This window comes from Pelobates fuscus, chromosome 6, assembly GCF_036172605.1.
Source record: "Pelobates fuscus isolate aPelFus1 chromosome 6, aPelFus1.pri, whole genome shotgun sequence".
Taxonomy (NCBI): Eukaryota; Metazoa; Chordata; class Amphibia; order Anura; family Pelobatidae; genus Pelobates; species Pelobates fuscus.
In genome coordinates this window covers 6,908,865-6,932,462 of record NC_086322.1, presented here as the reverse complement: position 1 = coordinate 6,932,462, position 23,598 = coordinate 6,908,865, and the positions used below count along the sequence as shown (strand labels likewise).

At 36.6% G+C, this 23,598-nt stretch overlaps 6 non-coding genes across 6 annotated transcripts; all 6 read left to right on the top strand.

Annotated features, from left to right (window-relative positions):
- The first annotated feature begins 9,346 nt into the window (after nucleotides 1–9,346).
- Nucleotides 9,347–9,418, top strand: TRNAP-AGG (transfer RNA proline (anticodon AGG)). The gene has a single exon. It is a non-coding gene; the product is annotated as a tRNA-Pro (tRNA).
- Nucleotides 9,419–10,448: 1,030 nt separating this feature from the next.
- Nucleotides 10,449–10,520, top strand: TRNAP-AGG (transfer RNA proline (anticodon AGG)). Its single transcript has one exon. It is a non-coding gene; the product is annotated as a tRNA-Pro (tRNA).
- Nucleotides 10,521–12,678: 2,158 nt separating this feature from the next.
- Nucleotides 12,679–12,750, top strand: TRNAP-CGG (transfer RNA proline (anticodon CGG)). Its single transcript has one exon. It is a non-coding gene; the product is annotated as a tRNA-Pro (tRNA).
- Nucleotides 12,751–13,806: 1,056 nt separating this feature from the next.
- On the top strand, nucleotides 13,807–13,878 carry TRNAP-UGG (transfer RNA proline (anticodon UGG)). The gene has a single exon. It is a non-coding gene; the product is annotated as a tRNA-Pro (tRNA).
- Nucleotides 13,879–14,939: 1,061 nt separating this feature from the next.
- Nucleotides 14,940–15,011, top strand: TRNAP-CGG (transfer RNA proline (anticodon CGG)). The gene has a single exon. It is a non-coding gene; the product is annotated as a tRNA-Pro (tRNA).
- An 8,299-nt stretch (nucleotides 15,012–23,310) lies between these two features.
- On the top strand, nucleotides 23,311–23,382 carry TRNAP-CGG (transfer RNA proline (anticodon CGG)). Its single transcript has one exon. It is a non-coding gene; the product is annotated as a tRNA-Pro (tRNA).
- The last annotated feature ends 216 nt before the right edge of the window (nucleotides 23,383–23,598 follow it).

The following is a 23,598-nucleotide window of genomic DNA, read 5'->3' as shown; positions in this document are numbered from 1 at the left end:
TCCAGCCAATCAGAACAATTGTGATTTTACCCTACCAATCGTACTAGATTACAATAACAAAAACAGACAATTAAAGAAAATTTTAATGAAACACTGGCACCTATTGAAGGAAGACGAAATTCTAGGTAAATTAATCCCTGATAAACCAAAAATAATATTCAGAGGAGCTCCTAACCTTAAAATGCATTTGACAAAAAATTTTACAAAAAAGAGTCCCAATAAGATAAACAATTTTATGGACAAAAAGGGTTTTTATAAATGTAATTGCTGCATGGCATGTAAGAAAACAAAAACTACTAAAAGAACCATTACTGAGTTTAAATCAAATAATACAAATAAAATATATAATATTAAAGATGTCATTTCATGCAACAGTAAAAACGTGATTTATCTATTAGAATGTTCATGTGGCCTTCAATATGTGGGCAGAACGATCAGACCACTGAAAACCAGAATTGCAGAACATTGCAGAAATATAGAAAAAGGTGTACAAAACCATTCAATACCAGCACACTTCTGCATGCACAACAATGATCCTAAGCACCTTACTTTTATTGGTATTAAAATAGTGAAAAACCACTGGAGAGGAGGAGATATTATAAGAAAGATTGGACAAACAGAAATGCAATGGGTATATCAACTAGATACCCTACACCCCAAGGGGTTAAATGTGGATTTCGACCTTTTTAATTTTTTATAATATTTTTTAAAAGTTTAGTTAGTCACTCTATATTTTATAGATTCCGTATGGTTCAATTTTTATCTTCCCTCTTTTTCATATTAGATTTTTATAAAGTACCCAATAGATTTTATATTTTTATTCATATTCCAATTTTTAAGCCATGTGTTTTAATTATTAATTGTCCACCCTCTCTCAAAGTATACTCCACCAATTAGGTGCACCTATTTGCAATATCTACACTCTGCTAATTATGCTTGCAAAGCTACTGTCACTTTATTCACCTTAAGGTTTTTAGCTATTTAGTAAAACTGCCCTTTTATTCTGTTTTTTATTATGATTATACACTAACAGAATATTAACTTTCCCTTTAATCATTGCTTGTGATATTTATCATGTATTATTTATGTCTTTCATATATTTATGGACTATTGCCCTTATCCAATATGGCCGCTACGCCATTACCCGGTCATTACAACCGATACTCCCTTTAAGATTGGACTTAGGAGTGACGTCTGGAACGCGACGCACACCACTTCCTGGTTGTGCGTGCGCTCCACGAGTGTCACGTCAGCACCCTCCCCCTTCCCTTATGGACAAATCGCGGCCATTTCCGGCCTGCATCACAACAACGCATCACTTCCGGTGCGACACGGATGTCGCGCCATTTCCGGTCTGACGCATGCGCACCATCACAAAGCCGAAACCCGGAAGTCATCTCACCAGGAATTCATCTAATCATCAAAGAAGATATATAAACGGACTGTTTGAACTCTACACCACACTTCTGAAGAAGCCTATCAGGCGAAACGCGTTAAGTGGGACTTTATTTTATATATTATATTTTATATCTATATTTTATATTCATTGTCTAGTCTGTTCTATTAAAGTATACTTTTAAGTTACTTTTTTATTATCTTCATTTCCTGGTATCCTGTATATCCTTGGTGGGGATCATACCACCCAAGCTGTTCACACTAGAGCAGGTTTCATGCTCTAGAAAGTGTAAGTACATTACTTTTTACTATTTTACTCTACCACTTGGACTTACTTCACCATATTGCTGCTATTTTTTCTTTTTATACCAACTCCATATTTGGCACCTTTGAATACAACTGCGGCAACCACCACGAATCCCAAGACGGGGATTGTACCGTCCAAGCGCTTTCACAGTAGAGCTCTGTTATAGCTCTACTTCATGTGAGTGGACTGTACTTAGTTTCTTATCATTTATCTCTATAAATATATTTGCTGTATTGCGCTATTATTGTTTTTCTATTTGTATTTCCCTTTGAGGTCACGACTAATTGAAATACTCAAGAACATATGTATGTATCTTTGTATATTTTATTTGTAATACTATAAGCGCGGTATACGCCCTCTCTCTTTCAACTATTTCACTCACAAGGTTGGGGAATCCTTGTCCTGTATACTGCTGCCTGGTCTCTATAGTGAGCGCCTATTACCCTTTTTCTTTTGTAACTACCACTTATTCCTCATATAGGCAGCCCTATAGATCATTATAGTATGTCTCTCTTCGAATATCGAGACAATTATACCATTAACATCAATGATGTTTTTAATGAATTAGAAGAAATGAATACCAATGAACCCTTAATTGTCTTCGACAATCTACCAGAACTACTAAAAGAATTAGAATTCTCTTTAACAAAAGAAATGAAATTAAGGTGGGAGATTGCAACCTTAACTAAATATGTAGAGGAGAAAATAACCCCTAGAGGTCTCAGGTTGTTTAAAATGCCCACCTCAGATACTGAAAATGAAAAATTTATGGAAGAATGGTATAACCATCTAGAATATTGTACATTCGGACTAATGAAAAGTCTCATTAAAGTTAAGAACGAGAAGCTATCTACAATAGATAAAAAAATTAATACATTGCGGGAGCAACTTATCCCTTTTGGGGACACCGAAGAGTACTATAATGCATCCCAAAAAATAAAAAAAACTGTAGAAAAAATTGAAATCGATACAAAGAAAATAAAAATTCAAAAATATAACCGAGACAAATACGATTATGCCCAAAAACAAGTCCGTACATACAATATAAAAAAACCAAATATCCAAAACCGATGGAAAAATGGGGGAACTAACTACAACTCAAATACACAAGGAGGTCATCAATTCAGACACAAAAGGTTACAAAGTAAAGAATTTCACGAAAAGAAATATGTTCACAATAATCGTCACAAATCACCGGATAGATCTCCAAGGCACAACACAAGATATGAGAGACACAACAAAGGATATGATAAATTTAATACTAGATATCAACAGAATACTCACTATCCGAACACTCGTTTCCACTACAAATCCTCCAACTCACACGATTTAGAAATAAACGAAGATCGTACCAAACACAAATATCACACCCACCACGTTGCTCAAGAATCACCCCTTGTTGTCAGACCTAAAACTCACAGATACACATTTGTGCCAGACTCCCCCAAACATAAATTAAGAAATAGAAAGTACTCTTGGGAAATCCCAAAAAAAACCTACAAGAGATTAGACGAAAACAAACCACTATCACCACAAGATCTAACTAAGAACAATAAATATCATGTCTTATCTTTTTGTGACCAATTTGATGAGACATCTTTTTTAGAGATCCCCTCCAACAGAGAGAGACAAACTCACCAACTCAATATCTCACCTATAAAAAATCGCAAAAGATGCTTAGAGGGAGGAGATCAGGTAGAAGACACCAAAAAAGGAAGACTAGAGAGCTTCTAGTTCAAAAAACACAGAAGACACCTACTGGCATATTTAATCTATCTGATAAAATTCTTAACACAACAGAAACAAACATTTTAAAACGAGGCTTAAAGTTTGCCCCCACAAAGTCATACAACTCCTTCCTAGCCTACATTGATGTAAATAAATTCGTTAGGAATGCGACCTTAAAACGCTTTTTCGTTGATAAAAGCAAAACCAATCTATCAGCTAATACAGCGAATACAAATCCAAAAGTTTATAAAGATAGTGAACTAAAAAACAAATCCACCTTCTACCCGGCACATTTCAAATCGAGTGCTTTAGATATATTCGAAAAGAAAGTAGTCAAGGACTTAAAAATCCTAGACACTAAAAAAATAAAAGATAGACCAAATATGAGCAGAAAAGAAATAAAAATACTAAAAGAACTATATGACGATACCTCAATAGTAATCAAGCCAGCTGATAAAGGCGGAGGTCTCGTCATCTTATCTAAAGATAAATACGAAACAGAAGCTTATAGACAGCTCAACGACTCTAACACTTACATTAAATTGGACAGTGATCCAATAGGAGATATCAAATTGAAATTTTTTGACTATTTAAATAGAGGTAAGGAAATTGGAATTTTAAACGAGAAGGAGTATAACTATATAAAAATACTATTCCCCAAAACCCCAGTGATATACTTTTTACCAAAGATTCATAAATGTTTAAATAACCCACCTGGACGCCCTATTGTGTCAGGAATAGGATCCCTTCTCTCTAACCTATCTGAGTATATTGACATAATGCTGCAGCCGTACGTTAAAAAAACAAAATCTTACTTAAAAGACACAATAGATCTTTTGAAAAAATTGGAAACCATTACCTGGAACAATGATTATATACTCATTACGTGTGATGTCCAGTCACTATACACGATCATTCAGCATAATAAGGGATGCCAAGCAATTAGATCTGTTTTGGAACGAGATGACTCTATGCCTCAAGAACACACTGATTTTATTATTGAAGGCATAGATCTAATTTTAAAATATAACTATTTCTGGTTCAAAGATAGCTTCTTCCTACAGAAAACCGGCACAGCTATGGGTACCAGGTTTGCACCCAGTTATGCCAACCTCTATATGGCGGAGTGGGAGGACCGAGCCGTGTGGAGGGGGCATGACTGGGTGGAAAGCCTGGTATCCTACTCTCGTTATATAGATGACCTCTTTTTCATCTGGAAAGGCTCTATGAGTTCGGCCAAGGATTTTATCTCTTTTTTAAACATAAATGAAGAAGGAATAGTTTTAACAGCTGATTTTAGTAGTACTGCAGTGACCTATTTAGATCTAAATATATACATTAAAGACAATCAAATACAAACAAAGACACATTTTAAAGATGTAAATGTTAATAACTATATAAGCACTGAAAGTTGTCACAATAAAATATGGCTGGACAACATACCCAAAAGCCAAATGATGCGCCTAAAAAGAAATTGTTCAGATAATTCTGTGTTTTTAGAGCAAGCAAATACATTGAAAAAAAGTTTTATACAAAAAGGCTATAATGGTAACCACATTGATGCAACTATTAACCAAATTACCACAACCAATAGGAACCAACTTATACATAAGGTTAAAACTCCAGCCAATCAGAACAATTGTGATTTTACCCTACCAATCGTACTAGATTACAATAACAAAAACAGACAATTAAAGAAAATTTTAATGAAACACTGGCACCTATTGAAGGAAGACGAAATTCTAGGTAAATTAATCCCTGATAAACCAAAAATAATATTCAGAGGAGCTCCTAACCTTAAAATGCATTTGACAAAAAATTTTACAAAAAAGAGTCCCAATAAGATAAACAATTTTATGGACAAAAAGGGTTTTTATAAATGTAATTGCTGCATGGCATGTAAGAAAACAAAAACTACTAAAAGAACCATTACTGAGTTTAAATCAAATAATACAAATAAAATATATAATATTAAAGATGTCATTTCATGCAACAGTAAAAACGTGATTTATCTATTAGAATGTTCATGTGGCCTTCAATATGTGGGCAGAACGATCAGACCACTGAAAACCAGAATTGCAGAACATTGCAGAAATATAGAAAAAGGTGTACAAAACCATTCAATACCAGCACACTTCTGCATGCACAACAATGATCCTAAGCACCTTACTTTTATTGGTATTAAAATAGTGAAAAACCACTGGAGAGGAGGAGATATTATAAGAAAGATTGGACAAACAGAAATGCAATGGGTATATCAACTAGATACCCTACACCCCAAGGGGTTAAATGTGGATTTCGACCTTTTTAATTTTTTATAATATTTTTTAAAAGTTTAGTTAGTCACTCTATATTTTATAGATTCCGTATGGTTCAATTTTTATCTTCCCTCTTTTTCATATTAGATTTTTATAAAGTACCCAATAGATTTTATATTTTTATTCATATTCCAATTTTTAAGCCATGTGTTTTAATTATTAATTGTCCACCCTCTCTCAAAGTATACTCCACCAATTAGGTGCACCTATTTGCAATATCTACACTCTGCTAATTATGCTTGCAAAGCTACTGTCACTTTATTCACCTTAAGGTTTTTAGCTATTTAGTAAAACTGCCCTTTTATTCTGTTTTTTATTATGATTATACACTAACAGAATATTAACTTTCCCTTTAATCATTGCTTGTGATATTTATCATGTATTATTTATGTCTTTCATATATTTATGGACTATTGCCCTTATCCAATATGGCCGCTACGCCATTACCCGGTCATTACAACCGATACTCCCTTTAAGATTGGACTTAGGAGTGACGTCTGGAACGCGACGCACACCACTTCCTGGTTGTGCGTGCGCTCCACGAGTGTCACGTCAGCACCCTCCCCCTTCCCTTATGGACAAATCGCGGCCATTTCCGGCCTGCATCACAACAATGCATCACTTCCGGTGCGACACGGATGTCGCGCCATTTCCGGTCTGACGCATGCGCACCATCACAAAGCCGAAACCCGGAAGTCATCTCACCAGGAATTCATCTAATCATCAAAGAAGATATATAAACGGACTGTTTGAACTCTACACCACACTTCTGAAGAAGCCTATCAGGCGAAACGCGTTAAGTGGGACTTTATTTTATATATTATATTTTATATCTATATTTTATATTCATTGTCTAGTCTGTTCTATTAAAGTATACTTTTAAGTTACTTTTTTATTATCTTCATTTCCTGGTATCCTGTATATCCTTGGTGGGGATCATACCACCCAAGCTGTTCACACTAGAGCAGGTTTCATGCTCTAGAAAGTGTAAGTACATTACTTTTTACTATTTTACTCTACCACTTGGACTTACTTCACCATATTGCTGCTATTTTTTCTTTTTATACCAACTCCATATTTGGCACCTTTGAATACAACTGCGGCAACCACCACGAATCCCAAGACGGGGATTGTACCGTCCAAGCGCTTTCACAGTAGAGCTCTGTTATAGCTCTACTTCATGTGAGTGGACTGTACTTAGTTTCTTATCATTTATCTCTATAAATATATTTGCTGTATTGCGCTATTATTGTTTTTCTATTTGTATTTCCCTTTGAGGTCACGACTAATTGAAATACTCAAGAACATATGTATGTATCTTTGTATATTTTATTTGTAATACTATAAGCGCGGTATACGCCCTCTCTCTTTCAACTATATACGTATATATCACTATATATATACCTATATATAAATAAAAATATAAAAAAAAAAATATATATATATATACGTATATATACACATATGTATATATATACATATATTAATTCTACACATATATTTATGTAATAATTTTACATAATTAGGTATCCTAATTAATTACAATTAGCGGGACCTGCCTGACCACCCATGCCGAAAGTATAGGGAATTTAATTTGCTAGCACTATATTTAACCCTATAACTTTCCAAGACACCACAAAACCTGTACATGGGGGGTACTGTTTTACTCGGGAGACTTCGCTGAACACAAATATTAGTGTTTCAAAACAGTAAAATGTATTACAACCATGATATCGCCAGTAAAAGTGACGTTTTTTGCATTTTTCACGCACAAACAGCACTTACAGGGACGATATTATTGCTGCAATACTTTTTACTGTTTTGAAACACAAATATTTGTGTTCAGCGAAGTCTCCTGAGTACAACAGTACCCATCATGTACAGGTTTTATGGTGTTTTCAAAAATTACAGCGTCAAATATAATGCTTGTGTTTAATTTTTTTCACATTAAAATTCGCCAGATTGCTTACGTTGCCTTTATGACCCTATGGTAGCCCAAGAATGAAAATTACCCCTATGATGGCATACCATTTGCAATAGTAGACAACCAAAGGTATTGCAAATGGGGTATGTCCAGTCTTTTTTAGTAGCCACTTAGTCACAAACACTGGCCAAAATTGGCGTTTTTTGCATTTTTCACACACAAACAAATACGAACGCTAACTTTGGCCAGTGTTTGTGACCAAATGGCTACTAAAAAAGACTGGACATCGCTTATTTGCAATACCTTGGGTCGTCTACTATTGCAAATGGTATGCCATTATGGGTGTAAATTTATTTCCTGGGCTACTATACAGTCTCAAAGGCAACGTAACCAATCTGGCGAATTTCAATTTCAAATGTAACACGCTATATTTGACCCTGTAACTTCCCAAAACACCATAAAACCTGTACATAGGGGGTACTGTTTTACACGTGAGACTTTGCTGAATACAAATATGTGTATTTTATTGCAGTAAAAGCAAACAGTATTATGACATTAACAGTTAAAATGTCATGTAGAACGAAAAAAATCAAAAAAAATCTTATTTTCTCCCATTTTTTTCATATTAAATTATGTTTCATAGCTAAATATTTGATATTAAATGAAAGCCCTGTTTCCCCTGAATAAAATGATATATAATAAGGGGGGGTGCATTTAATATGAAAGAGGTGAATTACGGTTGGACAGACATATAGCGCAAATGCCAGGTTTTGTTTACGTTTTGTTTCGTTCACAACTTGTACATTTGGCTGCGGTGTTAAGGGGTTAATACTCGTTTAGCTTTTACTTAGAAATGTATGAGAAAAATCATAAAAAATGTGTCGTTTTCATTATCAACCATTTAAAATCAATGGTTTATCGTAAGTCATTAATGCAAGTCCTAACTGCTCAGATGACGCTTTTAAGACTGCAAAGTCTTTCTTAAGACTGCAAAATCTTTGTTAACAACAAACAAAGGGGAAAAAATACATGTTTTGACATACGGAATTCTATTTTTATTCATACTTAGACTTGTGCAAATATGTGATGGAGAGGGTAGGTTTGAATCAAATTCCTTCCAGTACACGCCTGAATGTATCGATGAATAAAACTGTAAAGGTAAATTCAAGGCAGTCGTTACGTTCGACTGTGGATTCAAGTTATGGAACCAGGCCAACCTCCCCAAACATTATTTTGCACAAGACTATTTATAATTAATTTCTCCTCTGCACATCTTTACTTTATTTTCAACATGGTGATAGCATGCAGAATATAAGAAAGAAAGTTAAATCCTTCATGTGCTTTTCCAACATATATTAGAACCACAAATTTCTCCTAAACCAACAAAGCCCTCATAAACAATTAAGAAATGAATGGACATTTTAAGTCTTCCCCAGCAATTTGACCAGAAGCAGACTCAACTTTGACAACAGTCAATATGATTTATCACCATCGTACATAAACCTCAACTGTTAATTCACCCATACAATGAAAATGATATTGGAAAAACAGATCCTATTGAGGAATTTTAAAATCCTCACTTCAAAACGAAAACTTTGTTTCTATTTTGAGAACACAAACGCTGTCTGGCGCGTTAGTCTGGCAATTTTGTTCCTAAACCCCAACTAATGTAATGGCTCGTTGGTCTAGGGGTATGATTCTCGCTTAGGGTGCGAGAGGTCCCGGGTTCAAATCCCGGACGAGCCCAAGCATTTGGTGTTTTTTCTTTTGAAACACGTAGCTTCGAACTGTGTTTAATATAGTCAGCAAAAATCACTTATAGCAAAACCCTTCAAGTGCTCCAAAGAGAAGATGTTGGCATGCCACCATCAATATATATATATTTCCTGGTGCTTCTGATATCACCTTTCAAAGCTAACATCTTATATTAATACTCGTTTAGCTTTTACTTAGAAATGTATGAGAGAAATCATAAAAAATGTGTCATTTTCATTATCAACCATTTAAAATCAATGGTTTATCGTAAGTCATTAATGCAAGTCCTAACTGCTCAGATGACGCTTTTAAGACTGCAAAGTCTTTCTTAAGACTGCAAAATCTTTGTTAACAACAAACAAAGGGGAAAAAATACATGTTTTGACATACGGAATTCTATTTTTATTCATACTTAGACTTGTGCAAATATGTGATGGAGAGGGTAGGTTTGAATCAAATTCCTTCCAGTACACGCCTGAATGTATCGATGAATAAAACTGTAAAGGTAAATTCAAGGCAGTCGTTACGTTCGACTGTGGATTCAAGTTATGGAACCAGGCCAACCTCCCCAAACATTATAGTGCACAAGACTATTTATAATTAATTTCTCCTCTGCACATCTTTACTTTATTTTCAACATGGTGATAGCATGCAGAATATGAGAAAGAAAGTTAAATCCTTCATGTGCTTTTCCAACATATATTAGAACCACAAATTTCTCCTAAACCAACAAAGCCCTCATAAACAATTAAGAAATGAATGGACATTTTAAGTCTTCCCCAGCAATTTGACCAGAAGCAGACTCAACTTTGACAACAGTCAATATGATTTATCACCATCGTACATAAACCTCAACTGTTAATTCACCCATACAATGAAAATGATATTGGAAAAACAGATCCTATTGAGGAATTTTAAAATCCTCACTTCAAAACGAAAACTTTGTTTCTATTTTGAGAACACAAACGCTGTCTGGCGCGTTAGTCTGGCAATTTTTTTCCTAAAACCCAACTAGTGTAATGGCTCGTTGGTCTAGGGGTATGATTCTCGCTTAGGGTGCGAGAGGTCCCGGGTTCAAATCCCGGACAAGCCAAAGCATTTGGTGTTTTTTCTTTTGAAACACGTAGCTTCGAACTGTGTTTAATATAGTCAGCAAAAATCACTTATAGCAAAACCCTTCAAGTGCTCCAAAGAGAAGATGTTGGCATGCCACCATCAATATATATTTTTCCTGGTGCTTCTGATATCACCTTTCAAAGCTAACATCTTATATTAATACTCGTTTAGCTTTTACTTAGAAATGTATGAGAGAAATCATAAAAAATGTGTCGTTTTCATTATCAACCATTTAAAATCAATGGTTTATCGTAAGTCATTAATGCAAGTCCTAACTGCTCAGATGACGCTTTTAAGACTGCAAAGTCTTTCTTAAGACTGCAAAATCTTTGTTAACAACAAACAAAGGGGAAAAAATACATGTTTTGACATACGGAATTCTATTTTTATTCATACTTAGACTTGTGCAAATATGTGATGGAGAGGGTAGGTTTGAATCAAATTCCTTCCAGTACACGCCTGAATGTATCGATGAATAAAACTGTAAAGGTAAATTCAAGGCAGTCGTTACGTTCGACTGTGGATTCAAGTTATGGAACCAGGCCAACCTCCCCAAACATTATAGTGCACAAGACTATTTATAATTAATTTCTCCTCTGCCCATCTTTACTTTATTTTCAACATGGTGATAGCATGCAGAATATGAGAAAGAAAGTTAAATCCTTCATGTGCTTTTCCAACATATATTAGAACCACAAATTTCTCCTAAACCAACAAAGCCCTCATAAACAATTAAGAAATGAATGGACATTTTAAGTCTTCCCCAGCAATTTGACCAGAAGCAGACTCAACTTTGACAACAGTCAATATGATTTATCACCATCGTACATAAACCTCAACTGTTAATTCACCCATACAATGAAAATGATATTGGAAAAACAGATCCTATTGAGGAATTTTAAAATCCTCACTTCAAAACGAAAACTTTGTTTCTATTTTGAGAACACAAACGCTGTCTGGCGCGTTAGTCTGGCAATTTTTTCCTAAGGCCCAACATGGAAGCGTAATGGCTCGTTGGTCTAGGGGTATGATTCTCGCTTCGGGTGCGAGGGGTCCCGGGTTTAAATCCCGGACAAGCCCATGCATTCAGTGTTTTGCTTTTGAAACACGTAGCTTCGAACTGTGTTTAATATAGTCAGCAAAAATCACTTATAGCAAAACCCTTCAAGTGCTCCAAAGAGAAGATGTTGGCATGCCACCATCAATATATATATTTCCTGGTGCTTCTGATATCACCTTTCAAAGCTAACATCTTATATTAATACACGTTTAGCTTTTACTTAGAAATGTATGAGAGAAATCATAAAAAATGTGTCGTTTTCAATATCAACCCTTTAAAATCAATGGTTTATCGTAAGTCATTAATGCAAGTCCTAACTGCTCAGATGACGCTTTTAAGACTGCAAAGTCTTTCTTAAGACTGCAAAATCTTTGTTAACAACAAACAAAGGGGAAAAAAATATATGTTTTGACATACGGAATTCTATTTTTATTCATACATAGACATGTTCAAATACGTGTTGGAGAGGGTAGGTCCAAATCAAATTCCTTCCAGTACACGCCTGAATATATCGATGAATAAAACTGTAGAGGTAAATTCAAGGCTGTCGTTACGTTCGGCTGTGGATTCAAGTTATGGAACCAGGCCAACCTCCCCAAACATTATTTTGCACAAGACTATTTATAATTAATTCCTCCTCTTAACATCTTTACTTTATTTTCAACATGGTGATAGCATGCAGAATATGAGAAAGAAAAATAAATCCTACAAGTGCTTTTCCAACATATATTTGAACCACAAATTTCTCCTCTTGTACATGTTGAAATTTTGAAATGTTAGTGTTACATTCAAAAAAAGGTGATTGTGAATGTACTCCTTTTTTCCCCTAACTCTTCAAATCCACATGTTATGATAAATCAGTCCTGCTCTAGTGCTGCCCGACCTGCTCAAATCCCTCCTTCAAATTAGAAATGTAATATCAAACATGTAAATGATATTGGGAAAAAAAGATCATATTGAGGAATTTTAAAATCCCCACTTCAATACAAAAACTTTGTGGATATTTTGAGAACACAAACGCTGTCTGCTGCGTTAGTCTAGCATTTTTTCCTAAGGCCCAACATGGAAGCGTAATGGCTCGTTGGTCTAGGGGTATGATTCTCGCTTCGGGTGCGAGAGGTCCCGGGTTCAAATCCCGGACGAGCCCATGCATTCAGTGTTTTTTTTTTTGAAACACGTAGCTTCGAACTGTGTTTAATATAGTCAGCAAAAAGCACTTATAGCAAAACCCTTCAAGTGCTCCAAAGAGAAGATGTTGGCACACCACCATCAATATATATATATTTCCTGGTGCTTCTGATATCATCTTTCAAAGCTAACATCTTTTATTAATACACGTTTAGCTTTTACTTAGAAATGTATGAGAGAAATCATAAAAAATGTGTCGTTTTCAATATCAACCCTTTAAAATCAATGGTTTATCGTAAGTCATTAATGCAAGTCCTAACTGCTCAGATGACGCTTTTAAGACTGCAAAGTCTTTCTTAAGACTGCAAAATCTTTGTTAACAACAAACAAAGGGGAAAAAATATATGTTTTGACATACGGAATTCTATTTTTATTCATACTTAGACTTGTGCAAATATGTGATGGAGAGGGTAGGTTTGAATCAAATTCCTTCCAGTACACGCCTGAATGTATCGATGAATAAAACTGTAGAGGTAAATTCAAGGCTGTCGTTACGTTCGGCTGTGGATTCAAGTTATGGAACCAGGCCAACCTCCCCAAACATTATTTTGCACAAGACTATTTATAATTAATTTCTCCTCTCAACATCTTTACTTTATTTTCAACATGGTGATAGCATGCAGAATATGAGAAAGAAAAAGAAATCCTACAAGTGCTTTTCCAACATATATTTGAACCACAAATTTCTCCTCTTGTACATGTTGAAATTTTGAAATGTTAGTGTTACATTCAAAAAAAGGTGATTGTGAATGTACTCCTTTTTTCCCCTAACTCTTCAAATCCACATGTTATGATAAATCAGTCCTGCTCTAGTGCTGCCCGACCTGCTCAAATCCCTCCTTCAAATTAGAAATGTAATATCAAACATGTAAATGATATTGGGAAAAAAGATCCTATTGAGGAATTTAAAAATCCCCACTTCAAAACAAAAACTTTGTGGATATTTTGAGAACACGTACGCTGTCTGCTGCGTTAGTCTAGCATTTTTTCCTAAGACCCAACATGGAAGCGTAATGGCTCGTTGGTCTAGGGGTATGATTCTCGCTTTGGGTGCGAGAGGTCCCGGGTTCAAATCCCGGACGAGCCCATTCATTCAGTGGTTTTCTTTTGAAACACGTAGCTTCGAACTGTGTTTAATATAGTCAGCAAAAAGCACTTATAGCAAAACCCTTCAAGTGCTCCAAAGAGAAGATGTTTGCATGCCGCCATCAATATATATATATATAGTTCCTGGTGCTTCTGATATCACCTTTCAAAGCTAACATCTTATATTAATACACGTTTAGCTTTTACTTAGAAATGTATGAGAGAAATCATAAAAAATGTGTCGTTTTCAATATCAACCCTTTAAAATCAATGGTTTATCGTAAGTCATTAATGCAAGTCCTAACTGCTCAGATGACGCTTTTAAGACTGCAAAGTCTTTCTTAAGACTGCAAAATCTTTGTTAACAACAAACAAAGGGGAAAAAAAATTATGTTTTGACATATGGAATTCTATTTTTATTCATACTTAGACATGTTCAAATATGTGTTGGAGAGGGTAGGTCCAAATCAAATTCCTTCCAGTACACGCCTGAATGTATCGATGAATAAAACTGTAGAGGTAAATTCAAGGCTGTCGTTACGTTCGGCTGTGGATTCAAGTTATGGAACCAGGCCAACCTCCCCAAACATTATTTTGCACAAGACTATTTATAATTAATTTCTCCTCTTAACATCTTTACTTTATTTTCAACATGGTGATAGCATGCAGAATATGAGAAAGAAAAATAAATCCTACAAGTGCTTTTCCAACATATATTTTAACCACAAATTTCTCCTCTTGTACATGTTGAAATTTTGAAATGTTAGTGTTACATTCAAAAAAAGGTGATTGTGAATGTACTCCTTTTTTCCCCTAACTCTTCAAATCCACATGTTATGATAAATCAGTCCTGCTCTAGTGCTGCCCGACCTGCTCAAATCCCTCCTTCAAATTAGAAATGTAATATCAAACATGTAAATGATATTGGGAAAAAAAGATCATATTGAGGAATTTTAAAATCCCCACTTCAAAACAAAAACTTTGTGGATATTTTGAGAACACAAACGCAGTCTGCTGCGTTAGTCTAGCATTTTTTCCTAAGGCCCAACATGGAAGCGTAATGGCTCGTTGGTCTAGGGGTATGATTCTTGCTTCGGGTGCGAGAGGTCCCGGGTTCAAATCCCGGACGAGCCCATGCATTCAGTGTTTTTCTTTTGAAACACGTAGCTTCGAACTGTGTTTAATATAGTCAGCAAAAAGCACTTATAGCAAAACCCTTCAAGTGCTCCAAAGAGAAGATGTTGGCATGCCACCATCAATATATATATATATATATATATTTCCTGGTGCTTCTGATATCACCTTTCAAAGCTAACATCTTATATTAATACACGTTTAGCTTTTACTTAGAAATGTATGAGAGAAATCATAAAAAATGTGTCGTTTTCAATATCAACCTGTAATGGTCACTTATTGACAATATGGATCACAACTGTAGATAACTGAATTTGTTTATTAAATTGTTATAATTGAAATAAAGTAAAATTCAAGTTGAGCTGTCTCTTTAATTCCTTGTCAGAAAATTAAGCAGCAGCAGGATTTGCAGAGAAGATTAGGTTGAGGCAATTATTAGTCTGAACAGAGATGAGATTCCAATGTAGAATTGTTAAATGGCAGCAGAACAATTAGTTAGGTTGAAGCAAAAGAAGGTAAGCAGAGATGCAGGATATCAATACTCCTGTTTAGGCAGAAGAGTTCTACTTAGCTTTGTAGGGGTGGTAATCCGGTTTGATGTGAGATGTTTCTCAGAGAGGATTAAGGTTGCTGCAATCAAAAGAGTATCCAAAGGCAAGTCCGTGGTCGAGGAGAGGAGAAGGCAGGTAAACGATAACAGTCCGGGTCCGATACACAGTAGAGATAAACACAGATACACTTAGCTTGAAGTTTTCGCGGGAGGCTTTCAAATTGATCCAGCACTGAGGTGTTGCCGCGGTCTCCCTTTGTATCCTGGGAGTAACCGCGTCAGAGGAGGGGGAGTGGCCGCGCTCCGTCTACCCGGAAGTCCCCGGAGTACGGATGCCGGAAGGTCTGACAGAACCCCCCCCATAAGAAGCAGCCACCGGATGCTGTCAACGAGGTCTGGAAGGGTAGCGAGCATGGAACGCGTTGATGAGTCGACGAGCATGCACCGCGGAGGACGACACCCAGGAATCCTCGTCAACTCCGTAGCCTTTCCACCGGATAAGATACTGTAAGGAACCACGATGGATTCGCGAATCCAGGATCCTCTGGACCTCGTATTCTTCCTCACCTTGTACCAGAAGGGGATCAGGAGTGGTAAGAGCATCCCTTAGAAAAGGGTCGGAGCGGTGTGGTTTAAGCAGAGACACATGGAAGACAGGATGAAGTTTCATGGTAGGTGGAAGTTTCAATCTGACCACGTTTTCGTTGATAAGAGACAATATACGAAAAGGGCCAAGGAAGAGAGAACTCAGTTTCTTTGAGGGACGGTTTGTGACAATGTTCTTTGAAGAGAGCCATACGAGATCACCAACGTTGTAAGCAGGGGAAGGTCGTCTGCCAGTATCGAAAAACTTTTTCTGAGCAGAGGATGCATTTTTGAGGTTATCACGCAACTTGAGGAAGAGGGCAGACATGAAAGCGTTGTGGTTGGAGACGTATGGATTAGAAGAAGGGAGTCCCTGATCAGGAATCGAAGAGGGATGGAATCCGTAATTTGAAAAGAATGGAGTCATTTTACTGCTAGCATGTACAGAGTTGTTATATGAGAATTCTGCCATTGGTAACCATGTGATCCAATCATCTTGTAAGTGAGAGCAATAACACCTCAAGTATTGTTCAACACACTGGTTAACTCTCTCTGTTTGTCCGTTGGTTTGGGGATGATAGGCTGAAGACAATTTACGTTGAATACTGAGAGAGGAACACATCTCATTCCAGAACTTGGAGGTGAACTGTGTTCCCCTGTCTGAAATGATTTCCTCAGGAAGTCCATGGAGTTTCACTATGTTGTCGATGAATATTTTTGCAAGCTCCGATGAAGAGGGTAATTTCCTTAAAGGAATAAAATGAGACATTTTGGTGAAACGGTCTACCACTACTAGAATGGTGTTATGATGTTGCGAAGGAGGGAGTTCCACCAAGAAATCCATTGAAATGGACTGCCAAGGTCTTTCTGGGATCGGTAGGCTTAATAGTTGACCGAATGGTGGATGATGGTCAGATTTTGATCTCAGACAGGTTGGACAGGTTTTGACATAAGATTCTATGGTTCTGTCCTGGCGAGGCCACCAGTAATATCTTTTAGACAGCTCCAGTGTTTTCCTTGTACCAGGATGACCAGCCAGAGGGGAATCATGTATTAAGGTGAGAATTTTATTCCTAAACAAGGGAGGAATGTATAACCTGTTTTTGAAGTAGTAGAGACCGTCCTTTTTTGATAGTTTCTTTTGTTTGGGAAGCTCAAGATCTTCTTCTTTAAGATGTTTAATATCATCTATTAATGACGAAATGATACCTATGATTTTAGGTGGGGGAGTTCCAGTCACAGGAAGATCTTGTTGAATTCTGGACAGAGCATCTGCTTTTTTGTTTCTGGATCCAGGTCTGTAAATAATTTGAAAATTGAATCGGGCAAAGAAAAGATTCCATCTTACTTGTCTGGCAGAGAGAGTTTTGTTCGAATGAAGATATTCAAGGTTCCTGTGGTCAGTGTAAACAATTACAGGAGTGCGTGAGTCTTCAAGTATGTGTCGCCAGTTTTCGAATGCTGCTTTAATACTTAACAATTCTTTTTCTCCTATAGGATAATTTCGTTCAGCAGGAGACATAGATCGTGAGAAAAAAGCCACTGGATGGAGAGGATCTTGAGGCGATCGTTGCTGAGAAAGGACAGCCCCGATAGCGGCGTCAGAAGCATCTGTTTCCATGACGTAGAGAAAATCAGGATTAGGGAGTTGGAGAATGGGAGCACTTGTAAATCTCCGTTTTAATTCATCAAAGGCTGCTTGAGCCTCTTCGTTCCAAGCAAAGGAACGTTTACTGCTATTGAGCAGGTTAAGAGGATGAGCTACATTGGAGTAATTTTTAATGAACTTCCTGTAGAAGTTGGCAAATCCCAAAAAACGTTGTAAGTCCTTAATATTAGCAGGAGTAGACCAATTGACAATACAATCTATTTTTGAGGTATCCATACTTATGGAATGAGGGGAGATAACGTATCCCAAAAAAGTGATTTCATTGACTTCAAAAATACATTTTTCTGGTTTTGCATATAATTTGTGTGTTCTTAATCTGGATAATACCCATCTCACATGTTTTCTGTGTTCCTCAAGGTTGTTGGAGTAGATGAGAATATCATCTAAGTAGATGATGACACAAACATCTAGGAGATCTCTGAAGATATCGTTTATGAAATGCTGAAATGTTGCAGGGGCGTTACAGAGCCCGAAGGGCATGACAAGATATTCGTACAGGCCATATCGGGTCCTGAACGCCGTTTTCCATTCATCATTGGCCTTGATTCTAACGAGGTTATATGCCCCACGAAGGTCAAGTTTAGTGTAGATGGTAGCTGTTCTTAATCTTTCGATCAACTCATTGATCAGGGGAAGAGGGTAACGATTCTTGATAGTTATTTTATTTAATGACCTGTAGTCGATGATTGGGCGTATAGTCTGATCCTTGTTCCTTACGAAAAACATGCTGGAAGCGGCTGGTGAACAGGAAGGTCTAATGAACCCTTTACGGAGGTTCTCATCCAGGTATTCTTTGAGGGTTTTTAACTCTGATTCAGAGAGAGGGTAAATGTGTCCAAAAGGGATAGGAGCACCAGGAACAAGGTCAATCGGACAATCATAAGGTCGATGAGGAGGAAGTGTCTCCGCTTCCTTTTTACTGAATACATCGGCGAACTCAGAATAGATGGAAGGTATGGGGGTTTCCTCAGTAACTTGTAGAATGGGGATGTGTTGTAGACATGTTCCCTTACAATATGCAGAGTTAAAGGTGAGAGAGAAAGGAGCCCATGTAATATATGGGTTGTGAGTCCGCAACCAGTCGATTCCTAAGATAATTGGATAAAGAGGAGAATTTATAACATCAAAAACAAGAAATTCAGAATGGATATGATTGGTAGTAGTTCTTAAAGGGATAGTTTCAGAACGAATGGGCCCAGAGGATATTAAGGAGCCATCAATAACTCTGACAGAGACGGAATTACGTTTTTGAACACAAGGAATTTTATTTTTTGTAACGAAGGATGAGTCCAGGAAAACCCCATTAGCACCGGAATCGATAATGGCATCAGTGGTAATCCTTTCTTTGTCCCACTGTAATATGAGAGAAACAGAGGAGAGATGAGAGGTAGTTTTAGGAGGAAGTACACTCATTACATTCGTAGTAGAACCATGCTTACCGCCTCTTAAAAATGAAATAACAGAACAAACCTTAGATCTTTCGGTGGGATATGATCTAGGTTTCAATGCAATCAACAATTTGCAAGAATTGATAAATTCCCGGTATTGGGACCTGTCTCCAGAAAACTTTTCGGGGTTGGAAACAGCAGGATCACTAGCCGAGTGTGTAACGGTATGAGGAGTGTGTGTTTGTAAGTCCCTTACATAAGTAAGGATTCGTTCATTGGTGACCTGTAGGTCTTGCATGCCTTGAGTAAGCGTATCCACTCTTTGGTTCAATCTTGTGATTTCAGAAGTGAGATCTACTGGATCCATTAAGAAGGCTGGATCAATCTGTAATGGTCACTTATTGACAATATGGATCACAACTGTAGATAACTGAATTTGTTTATTAAATTGTTATAATTGAAATAAAGTAAAATTCAAGTTGAGCTGTCTCTTTAATTCCTTGTCAGAAAATTAAGCAGCAGCAGGATTTGCAGAGAAGATTAGGTTGAGGCAATTATTAGTCTGAACAGAGATGAGATTCCAATGTAGAATTGTTAAATGGCAGCAGAACAATTAGTTAGGTTGAAGCAAAAGAAGGTAAGCAGAGATGCAGGATATCAATACTCCTGTTTAGGCAGAAGAGTTCTACTTAGCTTTGTAGGGGTGGTAATCCGGTTTGATGTGAGATGTTTCTCAGAGAGGATTAAGGTTGCTGCAGACAAAAGAGTATCCAAAGGCAAGTCCGTGGTCGAGGAGAGGAGAAGGCAGGTAAACGATAACAGTCCGGGTCCGATACACAGTAGAGATAAACACAGATACACTTAGCTTGAAGTTTTCGCGGGAGGCTTTCAAATTGATCCAGCACTGAGGTGTTGCCGCGGTCTCCCTTTGTATCCTGGGAGTAACCGCGTCAGAGGAGGGGGAGTGGCCGCGCTCCGTCTACCCGGAAGTCCCCGGAGTACGGATGCCGGAAGGTCTGACACAACCCTTTAAAATCAATGGTTAATCATAAGTCATTAATGCAAGTCCTAACTGCTTTGATGACGCTTTTAAGACTGCAAAGTCTTTCTTAAGACTGCAAAATCTTTGTTAACAACAAAAAAAGGGGAAAAAAATATATGCTTTGACATACGGAATTCTATTTTTATTCATACATAGACATGTTCAAATATGTGTTGGAGAGGGTAGGTCCAAATCAAATTCCTTCCAGTACACGCCTGAATGTATCGATGAATAAAACTGTAGAGGTAAATTCAAGGCTGTCGTTACGTTCGGCTGTGGATTCAAGTTATGGAACCAGGCCAACCTCCCCAAACATTATTTTGCACAAGACTATTTATAATTAATTTCTCCTCTTAACATCTTTACTTTATTTTCAACATGGTGATAGCATGCAGAATATGAGAAAGAAAAATAAATCCTACAAGTGCTTTTCCAACATATATTTGAACCACAAATTTCTCCTCTTGTACATGTTGAAATTTTGAAATGTTAGTGTTACATTCAAAAAAAGGTGATTTGTGAATGTACTCCTTTTTTCCCCTAACTCTTCAAATCCACATGTTATGATTAACCAGTCCTGCTCTAGTGCTGCCCGACCTACTTAAATCCCTCCTTCAAATTAGAAATGTAATATCAAACATGTAAATTATATTGGGAAAAAAAGATCATATTGAGGAATTTTTAGATCCCCACTTCAAAACAAAAACTTTGTGGATATTTTGAGAACACAAACGCTGTCTGCTGCGTTAGTCTAGCATTTTTTCCTAAGGCCCAACATGGAAGCGTAATGGGTCATTGGTCTAGGGGTATGATTCTCGCTTCGGGTGCGAGTGGTCCCGGGTTCAAATCCCGGACTAGCCCATGAATTCAGTGTTTTTCTTTTGAAACACGTAGCTTCGAACTGTGTTTAATATAGTCAGCAAAAAGCACTTATAGCAAAACCCTTCAAGTGCTCCAAAGAGAAGATGTTGGCATGCCACCATCAATATATATATATATATATTTCCTGGTGCTTCTGATATCACCTTTCAAAGCTAACATCTTATATTAATACACGTTTAGCTTTTACTTAGAAATGTATGAGAGAAATCATAAAAAATGTGTCGTTTTCAATATCAACCCTTTAAAATCAATGGTTAATCGTAAGTCATTAATGCAAGTCCTAACTGCTTTGATGACGCTTTTAAGACTGCAAAGTCTTTCTTAAGACTGCAAAATCTTTGTTAACAACAAAAAAAGGGGAAAAAAATATATGCTTTGACATACGGAATTCTATTTTTATTCATACATAGACATGTTCAAATATGTGTTGGAGAGGGTAGGTCCAAATCAAATTCCTTCCAGTACACGCCTGAATGTATCGATGAATAAAACTGTAGAGGTAAATTCAAGGCTGTCGTTACGTTCGGCTGTGGATTCAAGTTATGGAACCAGGCCAACCTCCCCAAACATTATTTTGCACAAGACTATTTATAATTAATTTCTCCTCTTAACATCTTTACTTTATTTTCAACATGGTGATAGCATGCAGAATATGAGAAAGAAAAATAAATCCTACAAGTGCTTTTCCAACATATATTTGAACCACAAATTTCTCCTCTTGTACATGTTGAAATTTTGAAATGTTAGTGTTACATTCAAAAAAAGGTGATTTGTGAATGTACTCCTTTTTTCCCCTAACTCTTCAAATCCACATGTTATGATTAATCAGTCCTGCTCTAGTGTTGCCCGACCTACTTAAATCCCTCCTTCAAATTAGAAATGTAATATCAAACATGTAAATTATATTGGGAAAAAAAGATCATATTGAGGAATTTTTAGATCCCCACTTCAAAACAAAAACTTTGTGGATATTTTGAGAACACAAACGCTGTCTGCTGCGTTAGTCTAGCATTTTTTCCTAAGGCCCAACATGGAAGCGTAATGGGTCATTGGTCTAGGGGTATGATTCTCGCTTCGGGTGCGAGTGGTCCCGGGTTCAAATCCCGGACTAGCCCATGCATTCAGTGTTTTTCTTTTGAAACACGTAGCTTCGAACTGTGTTTAATATAGTCAGCAAAAAGCACTTATAGCAAAACCCTTCAAGTGCTCCAAAGAGAAGATGTTGGCATGCCACCATCAATATATATATATATATATATATTTCCTGGTGCTTCTGATATCACCTTTCAAAGCTAACATCTTATATTAATACACGTTTAGCTTTTACTTAGAAATGTATGAGAGAAATCATAAAAAATGTGTCGTTTTCAATATCAACCCTTTAAAATCAATGGTTTATCGTAAGTCATTAATGCAAGTCCTAACTGCTCAGATGACGCTTTTAAGACTGCAAAGTCTTTCTTAAGACTGCAAAATCTTTGTTAACAACAAACAAAGGGGAAAAAAATGTATGTTTTGACATATGGAATTCTATTTTTATTCATACTTAGACATGTTCAAATATGTGTTGGAGAGGGTAGGTCCAAATCAAATTCCTTCCAGTACACGCCTGAATGTATCGATGAATAAAACTGTAGAGGTAAATTCAAGGCTGTCGTTACGTTCGGCTGTGGATTCAAGTTATGGAACCAGGCCAACCTCCCCAAACATTATTTTGCACAAGACTATTTATAATTAATTTCTCCTCTTAACATCTTTACTTTATTTTCAACATGGTGATAGCATGCAGAATATGAGAAAAAAAAAAAAAATCCTACAAGTGCTTTTCCAACATATATTTTAACCACAAATTTCTCCTCTTGTACATGTTGAAATTTTGAAATGTTAGTGTTACATTCAAAAAAAGGTGATTGTGAATGTACTCCTTTTTTCCCCTAACTCTTCAAATCCACATGTTATGATAAATCAGTCCTGCTCTAGTGCTGCCCGACCTGCTCAAATCCCTCCTTCAAATTAGAAATGTAATATCAAACATGTAAATGATATTGGGAAAAAAAGATCATATTGAGGAATTTTAAAATCCCCACTTCAAAACAAAAACTTTGTGGATATTTTGAGAACACAAACGCTGTCTGCTGCGTTAGTCTAGCATCTTTTCCTAAGGCCCAACATGGAAGCGTAATGGCTCGTTGGTCTAGGGGTATGATTCTCGCTTCGGGTGCGAGAGGTCCCGGGTTCAAATCCCGGACGAGCCCATGCATTCAGTGTTTTTCTTTTGAAACACGTAGCTTCGAACTGTGTTTAATATAGTCAGCAAAAAGCACTTATAGCAAAACCCTTCAAGTGCTCCAAAGAGAAGATGTTGGCATGCCACCATCAATATATATATATATATATTTCCTGGTGCTTCTGATATCACCTTTCAAAGCTAACATCTTATATTAATATACGTTTAGCTTTTACTTAGAAAT